Below are 19183 nucleotides of genomic sequence, written 5' to 3' on the forward strand. Positions count from 1 at the left end.
GTTTATTTGTGTCTTTAATTTTTCTCAGCAATGTTTTGTAGTTTTTAGTGCACAAGTCTTTCACCTCCTTGATTAACTTGATTCCAAAGTATTTTCTTTCCTTTTTTTTAATAGGCCCTTATTTTTTAATATAATCTGTTTCATGTCAATTTATTATTACAAAGCATTGAAATGATCCTAAGCTGAAAACATTCTCTATGTTGGTGAACCTGTAAATATACATCTTTCAAAACAACAAAATTATTTCAGCATTTTTCTTTTTTTCTTCCATTTTATTTTTTAATATTAATTTTTATTGAAGTATAGTTGACACACAAAGTTACATTAGTTTCAGGTGTACAACATAGTGATTAGACAAGTTTATACATTATGCTATGCTCACAAGTGTAGCTGCCATCCATCACTATACAATGCTAGTACAAGACCATTGACTGTATTCCCTGTGCTGTGCCTTTTATTCATGTGATTTACTTATTCCATAACTGGAAGCCTGTATCTCCCACTCCCCTTCACTTATTTTGCCCATTCCCCCACTCCCTATTGTAAATGGGGTTCTTTTCTTTTTTTTAATGGGTTTGGTTTCTTAATTTCCTTTTTGGATTTTTTATTGTTAGTGTACAGAAACACAACTAGTTTTTGAATGTAGATTCTATATCCTATATCTTTGCTGAATGCATTTATTCTAACAGGTTTTTTTCCCCTGTGTGGAATGTTTATGGATTCCTACATATAATATCATGTCATCTGTAAACAGATAATTTTACTTCTTCCTTTCTGGGTTTTTTTTTTTTTCTTTTTTTCCAGCAATCAAGACTGTATTGTACTGGCATAAAGATTGGCTTATATATAGGCATATATATATATAAATACTCACACATAAATGGAGTAGAATCAAGATTCCAGCAGTAAAATATGACATTTACGGTCAATGGATTCTAGACCAAGGTGTCAAGGCTTTTCAGTGGGGCAGGGGGGAGAACAGTGTTTTCAACAAATGGTTCTGGAACAACTGTATATCAACATGTAAATGAATTAGGTTTGTCCCCAACTTCACACCATGTACAAAAATTAATACAAAATTTTGACAGAAATGGAAACTATAATATCAAAGACCTTAATGTAAGAAGTAAAAGTATATAACACTATTCAGAATATAGTCATAAGTCTTTGTAATCTCAAAGTAGGTAATTATTTCTTAGAAATGACATCAAAATCATAAGCAACAAAGGAAAAAATAGATGAATCAAATTTGATAAAATTAAAAGCTTCTGTGCTTCAAAGGAAATTGTCAATAAATGGAAAAGACAGACAACAGAATGGGAGAAAATATTGTCAAATCATATATCTGATAAAGGATTAATATCCAAAATATATAAATAACTCTTACAACTCAAAAATAAAAATAAAATGATCCCAATTTTAAAATGGACAAAGGATTTTATTTTTTTTATTTTTTTATGTTATGTTAATCACCATACATTACATCATTAGTTTTTGATGTAGTGTTCCATGATTCATTGTTTGCGTATAACACCCAGTGCTCCATGCAGAACGTGCCCTCCTCAATACCCATCACCAGGCTAACCCATCCTCCCACCCCCCTCCCCTCTAAAACCCTCAGTTTGTTTCTTGGAGTCCATCGTCTCTCGTGGTTCATCTCCCCCTCCGATCTCCCCCCCTTCATTCTTCCCCTCCTGCTATCTTCTTCTTCTTTTTTTTTTAACATATAATGTATTATTTGCTTCAGAGGTATAGATCTGTGATTCAACAGTCTTGCATGCTTCACAGCGCTCACCATAGCACATACCCTCCCCAATGTCTATCACCCAGCCACCCCATCCCTCCCACCCCCCACCACTCCAGCAACCCTCAGTTTGTTTCCTGAGATTAAGAATTCCTCATATCAGTGAGGTTATATGATACATGTCTTTCTCTGATTGACTTATTTCGCTCAGCATAATACCCTGCAGTTCCATCCACATTGTTGCAAATGGCAAGATTTCATTCTTTTTGATGGCTGCATAATATTCCATTGTATATATATACACCACCTCTTCTTTATCCATTTGTCTGTCGATGGACATCTTGGCTCTTTCCACAGTTTGGCTATTGTGGACATTGCTGCTATAAACATCGGGGTGCATGTACCCCTTCAGATCCCTACCTTTGTATCTTTGGGGTAAATACCCAGTAGTGCAATTGCTGGATCATATGCTAACTCTATTTTCAACTTTTTGAGGAACCTCCATACTGTTTTCCAGACTGGCTGCACCAGCTTGCATTCCCACCAACAGTGTAGGAGGGTTCCCCTTTCTCTGCATCCCCGCCAACATCTGTCATTTCCTGACTTGTTAATTTTAGCCATTCTGACTGGTGTGAGGTGATATCTCATTGAGGTTTTGATTTGGATTTCCGTGATGCCGAGTGATGTTGAGCACTTTTTCATGTGTCTGTTGGCCGTTTGGATGTCTTCTTTGGGGCCGTGATCGTATAGTGGTTAGTACTCTGCGTTGTGGATGTCTTCTCGTATGTTTGTTAGTAGGCCAAGTCATGTTCACATTCTGAAGTACTTCCTCCCCCAGGAGGAGCCACGCGGGAGTGCACCGCAGGGATCTGCTGGGTTTGGAGACTCCACACGGGGTCGGGTGCCAGAGATAGAAACGCGCGGTCACAGGCCGGGTGAGCACGGAGTGCAGCCGGAGACCGGGGAGATGGGAGTGACTGATGGCTTTTCTCTGGGGGCTCACTGAGGAGCGGGGCCCCGAGTTCTTGGCTCCTCCAGGGTGGAGATTGGGAGGCCGCCATTTTCACTCTTGGCCTCCAAAGCTGTACGGAAAGCTCACCTCTTCCTTTCTGTTTTGAATGCCTTCTTTTTTCTTTCCTTGCCTAATTGCTCTGGCTGGGGCTTTCAGTAGTATGTTGAGTAGAAGTGGTGAGAGCAGTCACCTGTGTCTTGTTCCTCATCTTAGAGGAAAAACTTTCAGTTTTCATCATTGAGTATGATGTTTTCATATATGACCTTATTATGTTGAAGTAATACTTTCTAGTTTGTTGAGTGTTTTTGTATGGAAGATTGTTGAATTCTGTCAAATGATTTATCTGTACCAGTTGAGACGATCATGTGATTTTTGTTCTTCCTTGTGTTAATGTAGTATATTACATTTATTGCTTTTCTTACACTGAACAATCCTTGCATCTCAAGGATAAATCCTATTTGGTCATGGTGTGTAATATTTTAAATGTGCAGTTGAACTCAGTTTGCTAGTATTTTGTTGAGGAATTTTGTATCTGTATTATCAGGGATATTGGTCTAAAGTTTTCTAATAGTATCTTTGTCTGGCTCTGGTATCAGAGGTCATAAAATGAGTTTAGAATTGTTCTTCCTCTTCAGTTTTTTGGAAGACTTTGAGAAGGATTGGCATTAATTCTGTAAATTCTTTAAATGTGTAAAAGTCTCCAGTGAAACCATTTGGTCTTGGGCTATTCTTTGTTGGAAGATTTTTGATGAGTGATTCAATCTCTGTACTAGTTACAGGTCTGTTTAGGTTTTCTTTTTCTCATGATTCATGGTAGGTTGTATGTTTCTAGGAATTTATTCATTTCTTCTAGGCAATCCAAATTGTTAATGTATAATGATTCATCATAGTCTCTTAAATCTTTTTTATTTCTGTGACATCAGTTGTAATGTCTCCTCTTTCTGATTTTAGTTATTTGAGCCTTCTCTCTTCTTAGTCCTTCTTAGGTCTGTAAATTTTGTTGATCTTTTCAGAAAATAAAGTCTTTTATTAATTTTTTCTATTGTTCTTCTGTCCTTTATTTTGTTCATTTCTGCTGTAATCATTTTCGGTTTCTTCCTTACAACTTTTGAGTTTAGTTTTTCTTTTTTTGGTTCTTTGAGGTGTAAAGTTAGATTGTTGACTTCAGACTCTCTCTTTATTAGTTGTAGGCATTTACTGCTGTAAACTTCCCCCATAGAACTGCTTTTGCTGCATCCCATAAGTTTCGGTATGTTGTGTTTTTGTTTTCATTTGTCTCAAGATATTTTCTAAATTACCTTAGTTCTTCTTTGACCCATTAGTTGTTGAAGAGTGTGTTGTTTAATTTTCACATATTTGTGAATTTTCCAGTTTTCCTACACTTGATTTCTAGTTTCATTCCTTTGTGGTTGGAAAAGATACTTGGTATGATTTCAGTATTCTTAACTTTGTAAAGACTTGTTTTGTGGCCTAACATGTGATCTGTCCTGGAGTATGTTCCATGTGTGGTTAAGAATGTGTGTTTGGGGGCGCCTGGGTGGCTCATTCGGTTAAGCGGCTGCCTTTAGCTCAGGTCATGATCCCAGGGTCCTGGGATCAAGCCCCACATCGGGCTCCCTGCTCCGCGGGAGGCCTGCTTCTCCCTCTCCCACTCCCCCTGCTTGCGTTCCCTCCATCACTATGTCTCTCTCTGTCAAATAAATAAATAAAATCTTAAAGAAAAAAAAAAAAAGAATGTGTGTTTGTCTGCTGTTGGGTGGAGTGTTGTGTGTATGTCTGTTAGGGCCGTTTGGTCCAAAGTGGTGTTCAAATCTGTTTTCTTACTGATGTTCTGTCTGCTTCTATCTGTTATTGAAAGTGGGATATTGAAATCTACTATTGTTGTGTTACTGTTTATTTCTCCCTTCAGTTCAGTGTTTGCTTTTCATTTGGGTGCTTTGGTTGTGCACTTGGACTTTTGCTGCATCAAGTGGCTGGAGAATTAGCTTTGCCGATTGGTCTTACTTCCAGTTAATGACTATCAAGTCAGATGAGCCCTTCATGTTGCTCAACAATAGTCCATTTACTCTGCTAGTCTGACCTAGCTGGTCATTTAAACCTCTTCCTCCTCAGACCTCTGACATTACTTTCAGCATTCTTTACTCTCAGTACACAAATTTACTTTTTATCTCACTGAGAAAGTAGATGCCTTAAGAAGATACGCCATGTATTCTGCCTTTCCTCTATCTTAAGGAATGACCTGACCGTCCTGGTAGCAAGGGCCACGCCCCGTGCTGTGCTGCATCTAATTCCATCTCTCATCCTGAACACAACCTCTCTTAACTCCACTTTTCCTTCTGTTGCTCTATCCCCCCACCTCTTTTTTTTCAAAAGATATATTTATATTTTGTTTCCAGTTTTTTCCTTCTCTTATCTTTTGAGTCTGCCCCCTCTAATTAGGCTCTCCCTCCCAGCACCTGCCTAAACTGCTCTTGTGAAGGTTACCCATGACTCTTCCTTTTTTACTCTTGAATTATTTGATCTGTTAACTGTACTTGACACAGGTGGTCCCTTATTCTCTCCCCACAGAAACACTCTCTTCACTTGGCTTCCAGGACTGGTCTTCTTTGTTTCCCTCTCAGTCTTTTGTTTCTCATGGAGTGCCTTGAGGACCCAGTCCTTTCACCTCGCCACATTCATTCCCTTGATCTGATCCTACCTCCAGGCTTTGAAACGATCTGTGTTTTGATGATGCCCAACTTTTAATCGCCAGCCTGAACCCCTCCTAAGCAATATGGATTTATGCTTTGCTTGGATGTCTAATGGGCAACTGACGTGTCACTTTTCCTAAAAGGAACTTACCATTCTTTCCCTCAGTAACTTTGTGTGTCATGCTTAGAATGGCCTCCCCTTGAATGGCCTCCCCTTGTCTGAGAATAATTAAAAATTGAGAACAAAACTGTTTTCTTCTACTTTAAATATCTTATTTATCTACAATTTATTTTTGGTTTAAAGAGTGAGATAAGGCTCTTTTTTTTCTTTGAAGCCAGACAGCCAGCCAGTTTTTCAGCACTATTGAATAATCAGTGTTTACCTGGTTGACATGTCATCTCTATCACTTTGCAAATGATATCGGAGTTAAAAGTTGCACATAACAATACCACTTAATGTTTGCATTATAGATTTCACACTCTTTATTTGACAGAGAGAGATACAGCGAGAGAGGGAACACAAGCAGGGGGAGTAGGAGAAGGAGAAGCAGGCCTCCCGCCGAGCAGGGAGCCCGATGTGGGGCTCGATCCCAGGACCCTGGGATCATGACCTGAGCCGAAGGCAGGTGCTTAACGACTGAGCCGCCCAGGCGCCCCTAGATTTCACACTCTTTTAAAACATATCTCAGTTCAGACCACACCACGTAATAGTAGGTTAAAAAATGGAATAATTAAACAAATTGTATAAGAGTACAGAAACAATTCCATTTTAAATTTAGCACCAGGAACAACACACCAGTGGAGAAAAGGGCCGCTAATTAATCCTTGGGTACTTGAAAAATAATTAACTTTTACACAATAAAAACCAATAAAATGTAAAATGGAAGGCAACACTGGGGTATGAAATATACAACAACAGATGGAAGCTTTTAATCCAAAATAAAATATTCAAATTTATTGGGTAAGTACTTAGATTAGGATTCAAAAGTGGTGAACAGTTAGTTAACATGGGCAGAAATATTTAGTAAATTATCACGTGTGAAAATACTGTCTGTGCTTAATTCCAATTAAAGTCATGGGAAATGAAATCACCCCAGGGTTACACTACAAACCTATGAAACTGTCAGTTATGTGATAAGAGGAAATAGCATATCTGTTTGCCAGTATCGTAATTTGGACCAATCTCAGGGGAAAGGAATTTGACTAAACATACATTTTAGGGGAAAGAGAAGTGGCATACCATGGAGCTGAGGGTTTGACTGTAACATTTCTGTTCAGCGATGCCATACTGTGTCCCTAGCCTAGTAGAGTTTGTTTCAAGGGAGCCTAGGCATAAAGTGAGTAAACTAGTAGACTCAAGGTAGGATTTCTTAGTGCTTTTTTGTTATTACTCTTGCGTTAATAAAATAAGATTAAGAAAAATTCCATTCCATTAATTCATGCTTTGAACCAAATATGTTTCATGTAAAATGGAATAGAAGTGAATTTTTCTTTTCTTTTTTTGGGGGGTGGGCAGAGGAAGAGGGAGAGAGAGAGACTCTTAAGCAGGCTCCATGCCCAGCACGGAGCCCAGGGCTCGATCTCACAACCCTGAGATCATGACCTGAGCCAAAGAGTCAGACACTTAACCCACTGAGCCACCCAGGTGCCCCAGAAGTGAATTTTTCTATTTGGCTGAGTGGTATAGGGTGAAAAACCTGTAGACTTCTTTTTATCACTAGATTCATCCTAAGCCCCATTTTATTTCATTATTTACACAATTGAAATATGAAAAAATTGTTCACAAATGATAACTTTTCCCCCCAGAATTGAGGCAGGAGTGTAGCACAGTGTTCAAGTGGAGACACAAACTCCTGGAGGTACACAAGCACATGGATAGTTTTAAGTGAATCAGTGTCCAGACCTTAAACTTCTGCATGTGCTCTTTCTTAAAATTGATCTTCCTGTGAACCAGTCTTTCAGGCAGTTACTTCTTTCCCACATTCCTCTCCACTGCTGTCCTTCTTCATTTTACAAAAGAATGGCATAATGCTTCCTCTGTCCCTGCTTTTACCATGAGGCATTTGCCCTGTGGTGGAAGTACTTCAGGGGAGAAAAGGATCTCAAGATAATTCTAAGACAATAAGACAGTGGTGCTGGACAACTGGATATTCAATTGCAAAAGAAGGGAGTTGGATCCCTACCTCATACCATATGTAAAAATTAACTCAAAGTAAGTTGAAGACTTAAATGTAAGAGCTAAACTATAAAACTCTCAGAAAAATACTTAGGTGTAAATCTTTGTGGTCTTGGATTAGGCAGTGGTTTCTTAGATACGACATCAGAAATATAAGCAATCAGTAGAAAAATATGGATAGATTGGACTTCATCAAAATTAAACACCTGCGGGGGCACCTGGGTGGTTCAGTTGGTTAAGCAACTGCCTTTGGCTCATCATGATCTTGGAGTCCCGGGATCGAGTCCCACATCGGGCTTCCTGCTCAGCAAGGAGTCTGCTTCTCCCTCTGACCTTCCTCTCTCTCATGCTCTCTGTCTCTCATTCTCTCTCTCTCAAAATAAAAATAAAATCTTAAAAAAAAAAAAACACCTGCATACATCAAAGGACACTGTCAAGAGTGAGAAGACAACCGCAGAATAGGTGAAAATATTTGCAAATCATATGTCTGATAAGTGACTTGTGTCCAGAATATGAAAAGAACACTTATAACTAACAAAAAAATACCCTGAATTTTAAAGGGGGCAAAGGATTTGAATAGATGTTTCTTCAAAAAAGATGTACAAGTGGCTAGTAAGATGGATAGAACGATAGATCGATGTTTAATATCATTAGTCATCAGAGAAATGCAAATCAGAACCACAGTGAGATACTTCACACCCATTAATAGGATGGTGAGAATAAAAAAAGACAGTTAATAACAAGTGTTGGTAAGGATGTGGACAAATGGGAGTACTCACACTGCTTGTGGGGATGTGAAATGATGCTGCTGCTTAGGGAAGTCAATCTGCTGTTTGTCAAAAAGTTAGACATAGAATTACTATAAGATCCAGCAGTTCCACTCTTAGGTATATACCTGAGAGAATTAGAAATGTATGTTGACACAAAAACTTGCACATGCAAGTTTATAGCAGCATTATTCATAATAGCCAAGAAGAGGAAACAACCCAATGTCTGCCAACTGATAAATAGATAAAATGTGGTTTATCTATGCATTGGAATACTCGTCCATGAAAGGAAGTGAACTACTGACTCATGCTACATCATGGATTAACCTCAAAGTATTATGCTAAGTGAAAGAAGCCAGTCACAAAGGACCAAATATTGTGTGATTCCATTTATATGAAATGTCCAGTATAGGCAAATTCATAGACATAGACAGAAAATGGCTTAGTGGACTAGGTAGAGAGGGAGTTGTGTGTGCTTGTTAATGGTCATAAGGTTCTTTTTTAGGGTAATGAAAATGTTCTGGAATTAAATAGTGGTGATGGTTGTACACGTTTGTGAATATGCTGATAGCCACTGAATTGAACACTTTAAAATATATATTTTTAATATTTTATTTATTTATTTGAGAGAGAGAGAGTGAGAGAGAGCACAAGATGGGGGAAGGTCAGAGGGAGAAGCAGACTCCCTGCTGAGCAGGGAGTCCGATGCGGGACTCGATCCTAGGACTCCAGGATCATGACCTGAGCCGAAGGCAGTCGCTTAACCAACTGAGCCACCCAGGCGCCCCTGAATTGAACACTTTAAAAGAGTGAATTTTATGGTATGTTAAATATATCTCCCCAAAACTAAACAAAACCTCAGGGATCACTAAAGTGACAATTCCAAATGTTGATGTTAGCATTGAGAAGGTAAATAGCTTTAATCTTTGGGGAGTAAATCCATTAATGGCTTCCAATTTTTTGCTTCCAATGAAATTGAAGGATTTTTCAATTCCAGTTTTCAGAAATAATCAGCTGCTAAATCATTAAAAACATTTTTGATGGTAAATCACTATGGGATTTTTCAACAAATAAGAAGGAATTTTAAAACTTATGTGACTACTGACAAAATACCTTCTATTCCCATTCACCTATTTGTATGAACATAATTTCTCCATGCTTTCTTTTAAAAAATGAAAAAACGGGGGTGCCTGGGTTGCTCAGTTGGTTAAACGTTGGCCTTAGGCTCCGGTCATGATCCCAGGGTCCTGAGATCCAGCACTGCATCAGACTCCCTGCAAGCAGGGAGTCTGCTTCTCTCTCTGCAGCCCCCTGCTCTCTCTCTCTCTCTCTCTCTCTCAAATAAATAAATAAGATCTTAAAAAAAAAAAAACAAGAATATGCCGCATCGTCTAATTTTAGCAAAGGCCCATCTATCTCATCAATATTTCTGGTAAAATTTTTACCTTTAATGTTGTTAATTTCTTATCAAATCTGTAATATGTTTGTCATTTAAATCCACTGTGTATCCTAATAGTAATGATAATTGAATTCCAAGTAACTTTTTAAGCACTTAGAAGCTTATTTGTGGTCAAAGGAAAATTTTTTGTGATACACACAACACACAGGAATATTATGCAGCCATCAAAAATGAAATCTTGCCATTTGCAACCATGTGAATGGAACTAGAAGGTATTATGCTAAGTGAAATAAGTCAATCAGAGAAAAGACAATTATCATATGATCTTGCTGATATGTGGAATTTGAGAAACAAGGCAGAGGATCATGGGGGAAGAGAGGAAAAATTGAAACGGGATAAAACCAGGAGGGAGACAAACCATAAGAGACTCAATCTCAGGAAACAAACTGAGGGTTGCTGGAGTGCTGGGGGGTGGGAGGGATGGGGTGGCTGGGTGATAGACATTGGGGAGGGTATGTGCTATGGTGAGTGCTGTGAATTGTGTAAGACTGATGAATCACAGACCTGTACCCCTGAAACAAATAGTACATTGTCTGTTAATAAAAAAAAAAAAAAATTTCCATTTAAACTGTAGACATGGATGACTGAATGATTAATTAATAGACTTTCTAGGTATAACATTGGGCCAGAATGTCATTAGCAGCAAAACCACACCTAGTTGTGTAGTGATGGATACCTGTACTTTTATTTCATCTGTATGCAGGATAGGATTTCTGCTGACATATCTCCTCATTGGCAGATTGTTTTTTAGTATTGTAAGATTTTAAAAAACAAAATAGTCAGTTGTCTTAGTCTGTTTAGGCTACTGTTACAAAATACCATAAAGTGAGTGGGTTATAAACAGCAAACATTTATTTCTCACATTTTGGAGGGATACAGGCATTCAGTCTATAGCCGTTGGTTATATAGTACAATTGGCATATTAGTTTTCTGTTGCTGCTGTAATAATTAACCACATACTTAGTGGTTTAAATAGCACAGATTTATTATGTTACAGCTCTGCAGCTCAAAAATCCAACACAGGTCTTGCCAGGCTAAAATCAAGGAATCTGCAGGACTGTGTTCCTTTCTGGAGGCTCCTGGGGAGAATCTGATTCTTTGTCTTTTCCAGCTTCCAGAGGCCAACCACAATCCTTGGTTCATGGCTTCCTGCCTCCTCATCTTCTAAGCCAACATGGTCTCTGTCTTTCTGACCCACCATCATCTCTGTCTTTTCCAAGTCATCTCTGTCTTTTTCAAACCATAGCTGGGAAAGGTTCTTTGCTTTTAAGGACCATGATTCGATTGAGACCAACAGATAATCTTATCTCAGTTTCTGTACCCTTGATCACATCTGCAAAGTCCCTTGCATATAAGGTAACATTCACAGGTTCCAAGGGTGTTAGGACTTGGATGTCTTTGAGGGGACCATGATTCTACCACAGTTGGCTTTTTTGTTGGTTACATTGCATTAAACTGTTTTGTCTATTTTGATAGGTGTAAGGATTACAGTTTAGTATATCAGCCTTGTGACCTTAGCAAGGTATTTACTTCTGAGCCTGTTTCCTTCCTCTCTGGTGAAAAGGGGGTAATAATGCTTACTGGTATGTACTGAAATAGAAATAGTTTGGGGCTATTGACTGGAGTCGAGAGACTTCCACCAACCTTTTTGTGACTGTCTCAACTAAGCAAATTCGTGACCACCTAACTCACAAGGTTGTTGTGAGGATCAAATTATGTCATGAATGTAGAAGTGCTTTGAGATGTATAAAAGTTATATAAAATTTTGGTGGTATTTTAGGAAACCTTTAAACATTTTGACCGTGGTGAGAATGTTCAGTACATCCTTTGATACCTGGCTAGCAGATTTTTTTTTCAGGTTTTTATTGTTCTCCAGATTTTCAAACTGACTTGTCTCCTTTATTAAATTAGGGTAAATGAAGAGATATTAAAATTAAAAGCATATATAACTTGCATGATTCTTTTAGACACAAAGATTTTAAATTCAAATTTATCCAGATTACTTGTATTCTTAATTATTTTTTCTTCTGGAAACTTCTTTGGAGCTAATGACTCTTTGTTGTAGAAGCAAAATAAATACTAATTCCACCTTGTATTAATAAGACTAATCGTTCTTAAAACTTGAGCTGCATTTTTTAATCTTGCATTGTGGGCCTTCACGCAGCAAAAATAATAAAGTCTTCATTTATAATTGGCTTGTCTGTATACTGAGTGTTTGACAAGTTGTTCTTAAAACCTGAGCCGCATTTTTTAATCTTGTGTTGTGGGCCTTCACGTAGCAAAAATAGTCTTCATTTATAATTGGCTTGTCTATATATACTGAATGTTTGACACAAAAATACCACTGTAAAGGAAAACCCATTTTTAAAAAAGTGATTTGATTTCTTATTTTTTTCCTTTACGCTGTACTAGTCAGTAGATGTTTTTCCCCTAAGCAGCACAAAGATGCCATTTTGAGAAGTTAAATTACTTTCTAAATGTTGCTGTGAAGGAGGAGAGAAGGAAAAGAGATCAAGTTACACATTCTTTGTTCCAGAGCCTACCACTGCACTTCAAGTTTACAGCCGCACTGGTAAGGCTAGGATCGCTTTTGCAGCATTATCTTCAACCCTGCCCCCACTTAGGGAGCAACAGACTTAGATATTTTCTCTGACAGGGCTCCAAAAGAGAGCCATTTTAACTTAAATATTTGTAAAAGTCACTATTTTTTCTATTAAAGGCTTTACTTTTATATAGTTTAGCTTCCAAGTAAGCCTAAAGATTATTTCTTTGTATATTCAGAGGTATTTTAAAAAAAGATACTTTCTTTGAAAGGCCTACAAGTTATATTTTTATATTGCAGTTAAATGTAAATTTAATTCATATTAATATTGAGTTAAATTTAGAGAGTATTTTAAATTGTATTTTGAGGGGAAAAATAGCTTTCTTGGCACAAAATGGCATGAATTGGACTGTGTGTTTTTGAAATATGGTGGTAAAAAAATCCCCAAAGCAGTTACAATATTTCTTTTGTTCTATATCCTTGCTGCTCTTAGATAAATGAAGACTTTAAAAAGATTGTTCACATAAAAACTGTCATAAAAATCCCAGTGCCATATACTAAATGTTAATTTGACTTATGTTGTAATTTTTCCCAGTTTAGTTTTAGTAAGAATATAAACTTTTTTTTTAAACCTTCAAGGAATCATTAAAAAAAATGGTTATTAAAATTTGAATGTGCATGTTTCCCCTGCTATCTGAAGATAGAGGGTTCCTATGAGACCTTTCCTGGTAAAAACCAAAATGGCATGAAGTGAAGCAGCTACCATTAATTTATATGGGAAATTTTTTGAGCATTCCCAGACCCCAAAAATAACTTCTCTTAGGTTTTTCTGGTACCTTAGGACACATCTTGCTAATGAATGCACAAAATAAATCGAGATAAAGCACAAGTCTACCCACACTGTTCCAAACCCCAGGCACCTTGCTGCTGAGATGTTGAGTGCAGTTCCTGGGGAAGGAGCTTGGTGGCGCCACTCTAGCTGCTGCACGCGCACTCTTTCTGTAATGGCTTGCTGCGAAACAAACACTGAATGCTGTGTTTGCTTTTTGCCTTTTTCATAAAAGCGAAAATCCTCTCTGGATGTCTTTCGGTTAGTGAAAATAGGTACTCATGTAGGTCTTTCAAAAAAGGGAAGTGGCCTAGTTTGATCTTCAAAAAATGGGGGATCCTTATATTTCATAAATACGTTTATATGTAACTAGTCCCATTTCTGAGGGTTTAAGAAACTTAAGCATTATTTGTAAACTACTTATACCTCTGCTAAACATTATCAGCCCAATAAAAAGTATTGCATTTCCCCCCTCATTTCTAGGTCATTTTAAGTATTAGTAATGTTCATTGATTTGGTTAATACTCTTCTGAAAAAGTCACTATCATCAGTAGTCAGATTATATTATAGAAGTAGGTAGTCACATTTGTATCAGTCTTTTTAGTATTTTGAGAGTAGGTGTTGTATTTTCTAAACAGACTGTTGTCTCAACACCCTTTTTTTTTCTAAAAGAGAAAAGATAACCTGTGATAAAAATTTGTGATTAGACATTGGGACTTGTTCTGTTTTGTCCTGTTCATACAGGTTTTATTCTTTCTAGTGCATGATTTAGTTCTAATTTCTTTTTCTTTTCTTTCTTTTTTTTTGCTCACTAATAATGATACTGGATTTAGTTTTCTATGTTGTGCCCCTAATTCTGTAGTCTTATCTCTGCTTCTCTGTTAATCACTCCTTCTCCCTCTTGTCTGATAAGTCCGAGACTTGTTGATAGGCAGAGCCTGTCTCTTACCTTCTCCGTGAAGCTTTAATTTCAGCTGGGCTCCTGGGCATTTCTTCCTTTTCTCTGCTTTGGTAGGGCTTCTAATGGCAGTTTGTACTGTTCATTTTCTTTCTATTTGTTTCCTGTCTCTAATCTGATTTAAAATAATTATACTAGCCACCATTTGTGTACATACAGTATGCCAAATACTGTGCCGTTTTGGGGGAGGATCTTTAAAATAACCTGGTAAAGTAGGTATTAGCTTACAAGGAAAGTGAAAGCCAGCCACACTGTGCTGGAAGTTTGGTTACATGACTTTCTGTCTGGCTCCTATTACATCATATATATGGAGTACCTTAAATGTATTAGATTTTTTTTTTTAAAGATTTTATTTATTTATTTGACAGAAAGATAGCGAGAGCAGGAACACAAGCAGGGAGAGTGGGAGAGGGAGAAGCAGGCTTCCTGCCAAGCAGGGAGCCCGATGTGGGACTCGATCCCAGGACCCTGGGATCATGACCTGAGCCGAAGGCAGACGCTTAATGACTGAGCCACCCAGGCATCCTTAGATTTTTTTTTTAATTTTTAATTTTTTTTACTTTTTTATTGTTATGTTAATCACCGTACATCATTAGTTTTTGATGTAGTGTTCCATGATTCATTGTTTGTGCATAACACCCAGTGCTCCATGCAGAACGTGTCCACTTTAATACCCATCACCAGGCTAACCCATCCTCCCACCCTAGATTTTTTTTTTAAGATTTTATTTATTTATTTGACAGAGCGAGAGAGCACAAGCAGGGGGAGCAGCAGAGGGAGAGGGAGAAGCAGGCTCCCTGCTGAGCAGGAAGTCCAACGCAGGGCTCTACCCCAGGACCCCGAGATCATGACCCGAGCAAAGGCAGATGTGTGGCTCAGTTGCTCCTAAATGTATTAGATTTTAAATAAATATGGGATGATAAGATGACTCCTGTTATGGTTCATTTGTCCTTTTTTTTTTTTCCTTAAGATTTTTTAATTTATTTGACAGAGAGAGACACAGCAAGAGAGGGAACACAAGCAGGGAGAGTGGGAGGGGAGAAACAGGCTTCCCGCTGAGCAGGGAGCCTGATGTGGGGCTTGATCCCAGGACCCTGGGACCATGACCTGAGCCGAAGGCAGATGCTTAACGACTGAGTCACCCAGGTGCCCCTGTTCACTTGTCCTTTTAAAGACAGTTTTTGGAAGGAGCAAGAAAAGCCGAGTTTGTGAGGATTTGTGAATTTTTCATTCTTCAAGTCACATGATACTTTCAGGACCATATGGGCCTTACTTTTGAACTTCATGTGTCTAAGTGTGGACCTTGTTCCAAAAAGATTGTCATGTGGTTCCCTATATTACTAACAAATTTATGACTGAATGAAACAGGGAAGATGTTTAAAAGTGACTGGTGAGATATGTATACTGCTGTAGGATGTTACTTGAACCATTAAGTACATATGTATATATAAATTAGATGCAGGTAAACCTTGGAGAAAATAGGAAAACGGAGATAAATCTCATGAGAGATCTTTTTTTTTTAAGAAAAAATTTAAAAAGATATTTATTTATTTATTTGACAGAGAGAGGGAACACAAGCAGGGGGAGTGGGAGAGGGAGAAGCAGGCTTCCCACTGAGCAGGGAGCCCGATGCCGGGCTCGATCCCAAGACCCTGGGATCATGACCCGAGCCAAAGGCAGATGCTTAACGACTGGGCCACCCAGGCACCCCTTGAGAGATCTTTAATGTATTTATATTTATATATATTTATTGTATTTGAACAGTTTGTACATTTGTTATTTATTATTTTGACATAAAATCATTAATTGCTAGTGAGATTTGAGACATTTTGGACACATTTTCTTAAGCATATTTTAAAAGTTTTTGGGGGCGCCTGGGTGGCTCAGATGGTTAAGCGTCTGCCTTCAGCTCAGGTCATGATCCCAGGGTCCTGGGATCGAGCCCCACATCGGGCTTCTGGCTCAGCGAGGAGCCTGCTTCTCCCTCTGCCTCTGCCTCTCTCCCTGCTCATGCTTTCTCTCTCTCTCTCTGTATCTCTGTGTCTCAAATGAATAAATAAAATCTTAAAAAAAAAAAAGTTTTAAAATTTATTCCTTATATTAGGTGCCATTTTTTTACTGGAAGACTATGACCAGTTTTAGTGCTTTGCTGCTTTTGTACTTTCCTAACCCATGTTATTCTTTTTTTTTTTTTTTTTTTTTTAAGATTTTATTTATTTATTTGACAGACAGAAATAGTGAAAGAGGGAACACAAGCAGGGGGAGTGGGAGAGGGAGAAACAGGCTTCCGGCCGAGCAGGGAGCCCAGTGTGGGGCTCAATCCCAGGACCCTGGGATCATGACCTGAGCTGAAGGCAGATGCTTAACCGACTGAGCCACCCAGGTGCCCCCTAACCCATGTTATTCTTATGTTTTTTCAAAAGCTAAGTAATTGGCCCATTTATCCTAATTTCCATATACTTAAAAAATTAACATTATGGGTTTTTTTACATGGTTTCACTACAAGTTGCATTTTAACCATTCTTTCCACATTATTTGATAAATGTTACTGGTTTTGTCTGTTTTTAATTTTTATAAGTATATTATGTGTGTTATATTTAAATGTTCTTTGAGCCTTGGACTTAAATGCTGATAAATGTTTTGCTTTTCAAAATACTGAAGTTCAGTATTTATGTGTGTTTGTCTTGTAGGGGAGTGAGTGGCTTTGAAGACATCAGAATTGAATTTAAAGAAACTTACTCTAGGATATATAAAATATAAATAGAATCAGGTATTTGTAGAGATTTAATGTAATCCTTCAGACTGTATGTTTTTAAAGGAGCCACTTCACAGGAACAAGAGAAGTTTGTCTTTTTACTTTCCTGATTATATTGAGATTCTGCCCAATTTTTACTTAGACTTGCACAACTTTATGAAAGCTATCATAGCACCCCATTTTAAGTTTCCTTGGTGGCACTTACCATGACTGTAATTAAATTGTTATTTGTATGGACATTTCTTTAAGATCTGTTTCCCTTCCTAGAAACTGTGAGCTCCAAGTGAGTAGGGAACCGTACTTAGTTCTGTGTTACAGGGCCTAGCACTCGGCCTTGCCGAGCACATATGCTCAGTAATTTCTTGGTGACAGCAGCCTGTGCTCTTTTTGTGCTCCTCTTTAATTAATGAAAAGATTTGTTTTTTTGTAAAATGGTCAGTGTTTTTAGAGGCCCTAGAAAAGAAACATGAACCAAAAAGAAGAGCTGACTTCAATTTTACTTGTCTTGAAAACAACTATGACTCTTTCAGTGACTGGAAGATCAGTGGACCTAAGGAATTTAAGGAGTTGAAATGAAGGTTTAGCTGTTTTTTCAAAGGATATCATCCTTCAATACTTTCACTTTGCATTTTTCTCATTGTGATTTATTTAAGGTGGTTGTAATTCTTGATTGATGATACCTGTCAAAAGAGCAAGCCTTAACCAACCATTTCGTCTGGATTCTAAGGGCAGAGAAACAAAAACTGGGCACTTCGTGAACTATTGCAAATCGTCTGTAAAATGAGATAATAAAATCTACTTTACAAGGTAATTTTGGCTTTAATGAAATACCAAAGTGTGAAAATGCTTAGTAATGTGCCTGGCCCACACTGTAGGTGCTCTATAAATGCTAATTGTCGTACTTCTGTACATAGATGAAACGTCTCAAGAACAAGTGTAAATTTAAAGGTGAATTTCATTCCAACCCCAAACTAGTATCAAAATGCAAATATGGTGTTATATTACTTTAAAAAAGAGAAATGTTTAATGGCACTTGGTGATGGTGGTAAGTCATTTAACCTCACTTTGAATCTCTGAATGAGTATTTTAAAGAAAGACTAGTGGGGGCACTTCGGTGGTTCAGTCGGTTAAATGTCTGCCTTCAGCTCAGGTCATGGTCCCAGGGTCCTGGGATCGAGCCCCACGTCGGGCTCCCTGCTCAGCGGAGAGCCTGCTTCTTCCTCTTCCTCTGCCCTTGACCATCCCCCCGCTAGTGCTCTCTCTCACACTCACTCTCAAATAAATAAATAAAATCTTAAAAAAAAAAAGGACAGACTTGTGATACCCCTTCTTGGAAGGAAGAATGACCTAAAATCAAGAAAAAAGTGAAAGAAAAATGAATAAGCAGACCCATTATGATCCCTTAACCTAGAGGTTGTAAACCAATGGCATGTCAGCTCGATTTGGCCTGCAGGCATTTTATTTTTGGTTTATACTGTATTTTTTCTAATTAGTTGCACACAATTAAAAATTGGGAGATTATGCAAAAGAAAATCCAGATTTTTTACTTATCTGAAAAACTGGATAATAGGTGGCACAGGTCTTTTGTTCTCCATTTAACAGCAGTCGGACGAGCTAAATAGAGGGTGCTCTGATCTCTGGCACTCCCTGGTGTCTCCCCAGTATTAAACTGACTGCTGATATCTCTGTCAAAAGGGAGAAACCTAAGATAGAGCTGCTTGTGTTTTAGGAAAAAACGTATAATTCTTTGTGAAAATAAAGAACATTTTTACATGTGTCTGTCAAAAGACCACAGTTTAGGACTTAATTTATAGTAAGAACTATGATTAACGCAATATGTGAAAAAGATGTGTAATGAAAAACTTTACTACAAAAGAGCTCGAACATCAGCAGGAATTTTTAAAAAATGAGAATGAGGGGCGCCTGGGTGGCTCAGTCGTTAAGCATCTGCCTTCAGCTCAGGTCATGATCGCAGGGTCCTGGGATCGAGCCCCGCATCAGGCTCCCTCCTCCACGGGAGGCCTGCTTCTCCCTCTCCTGCTGCCCCTGCTTGTGTTCCCTCTCTCGCGCTGTGTCTCTCTCTGTCAGATAAATAAATAAAATCTTTAAAAAAAAATTAAAAAATAGAAAATGAGAATGAAATAAAGTTAGTGATGCTGCTGTGAGAAAAAAGTCACACATATATATGAAAAGAAATTTCCTGTTCGTAAAATCTCTTAACATATGTTGAAGTTAAGAGTGTGTAGAGAAC

At 38.0% G+C, this 19183-nt stretch overlaps 1 protein-coding gene across 6 annotated transcripts in view; it reads left to right on the plus strand.

Moving 5' to 3' along the window:
• Positions 1-19183, plus strand: part of BMPR1A (bone morphogenetic protein receptor type 1A) — a 142662-nt gene that overhangs the window by 29687 nt on the left and 93792 nt on the right. For 2 of the 6 annotated variants that reach the window (XM_035023272.1, XM_035023271.1), the window contains exon 2: positions 17586-17739. The exons of 1 other annotated variant lie outside the window; for it this stretch is intronic. The gene's annotated coding sequence lies outside the window, so the exon portion shown is untranslated. Of the gene's footprint in view, positions 1-16625; positions 17740-19183 lie in introns of those variants that run through there. 3 more of the 6 variants (XM_035023267.1, XM_035023264.1, XM_035023273.1) reach the window with 2 other exon arrangements.

The sequence above is a fragment of the Mirounga leonina genome, unplaced genomic scaffold (assembly GCF_011800145.1).
Source record: "Mirounga leonina isolate KUSES-001 unplaced genomic scaffold, KU_Mleo_1.0 Mir_114, whole genome shotgun sequence".
Classification (NCBI taxonomy): domain Eukaryota; kingdom Metazoa; phylum Chordata; class Mammalia; order Carnivora; family Phocidae; genus Mirounga; species Mirounga leonina.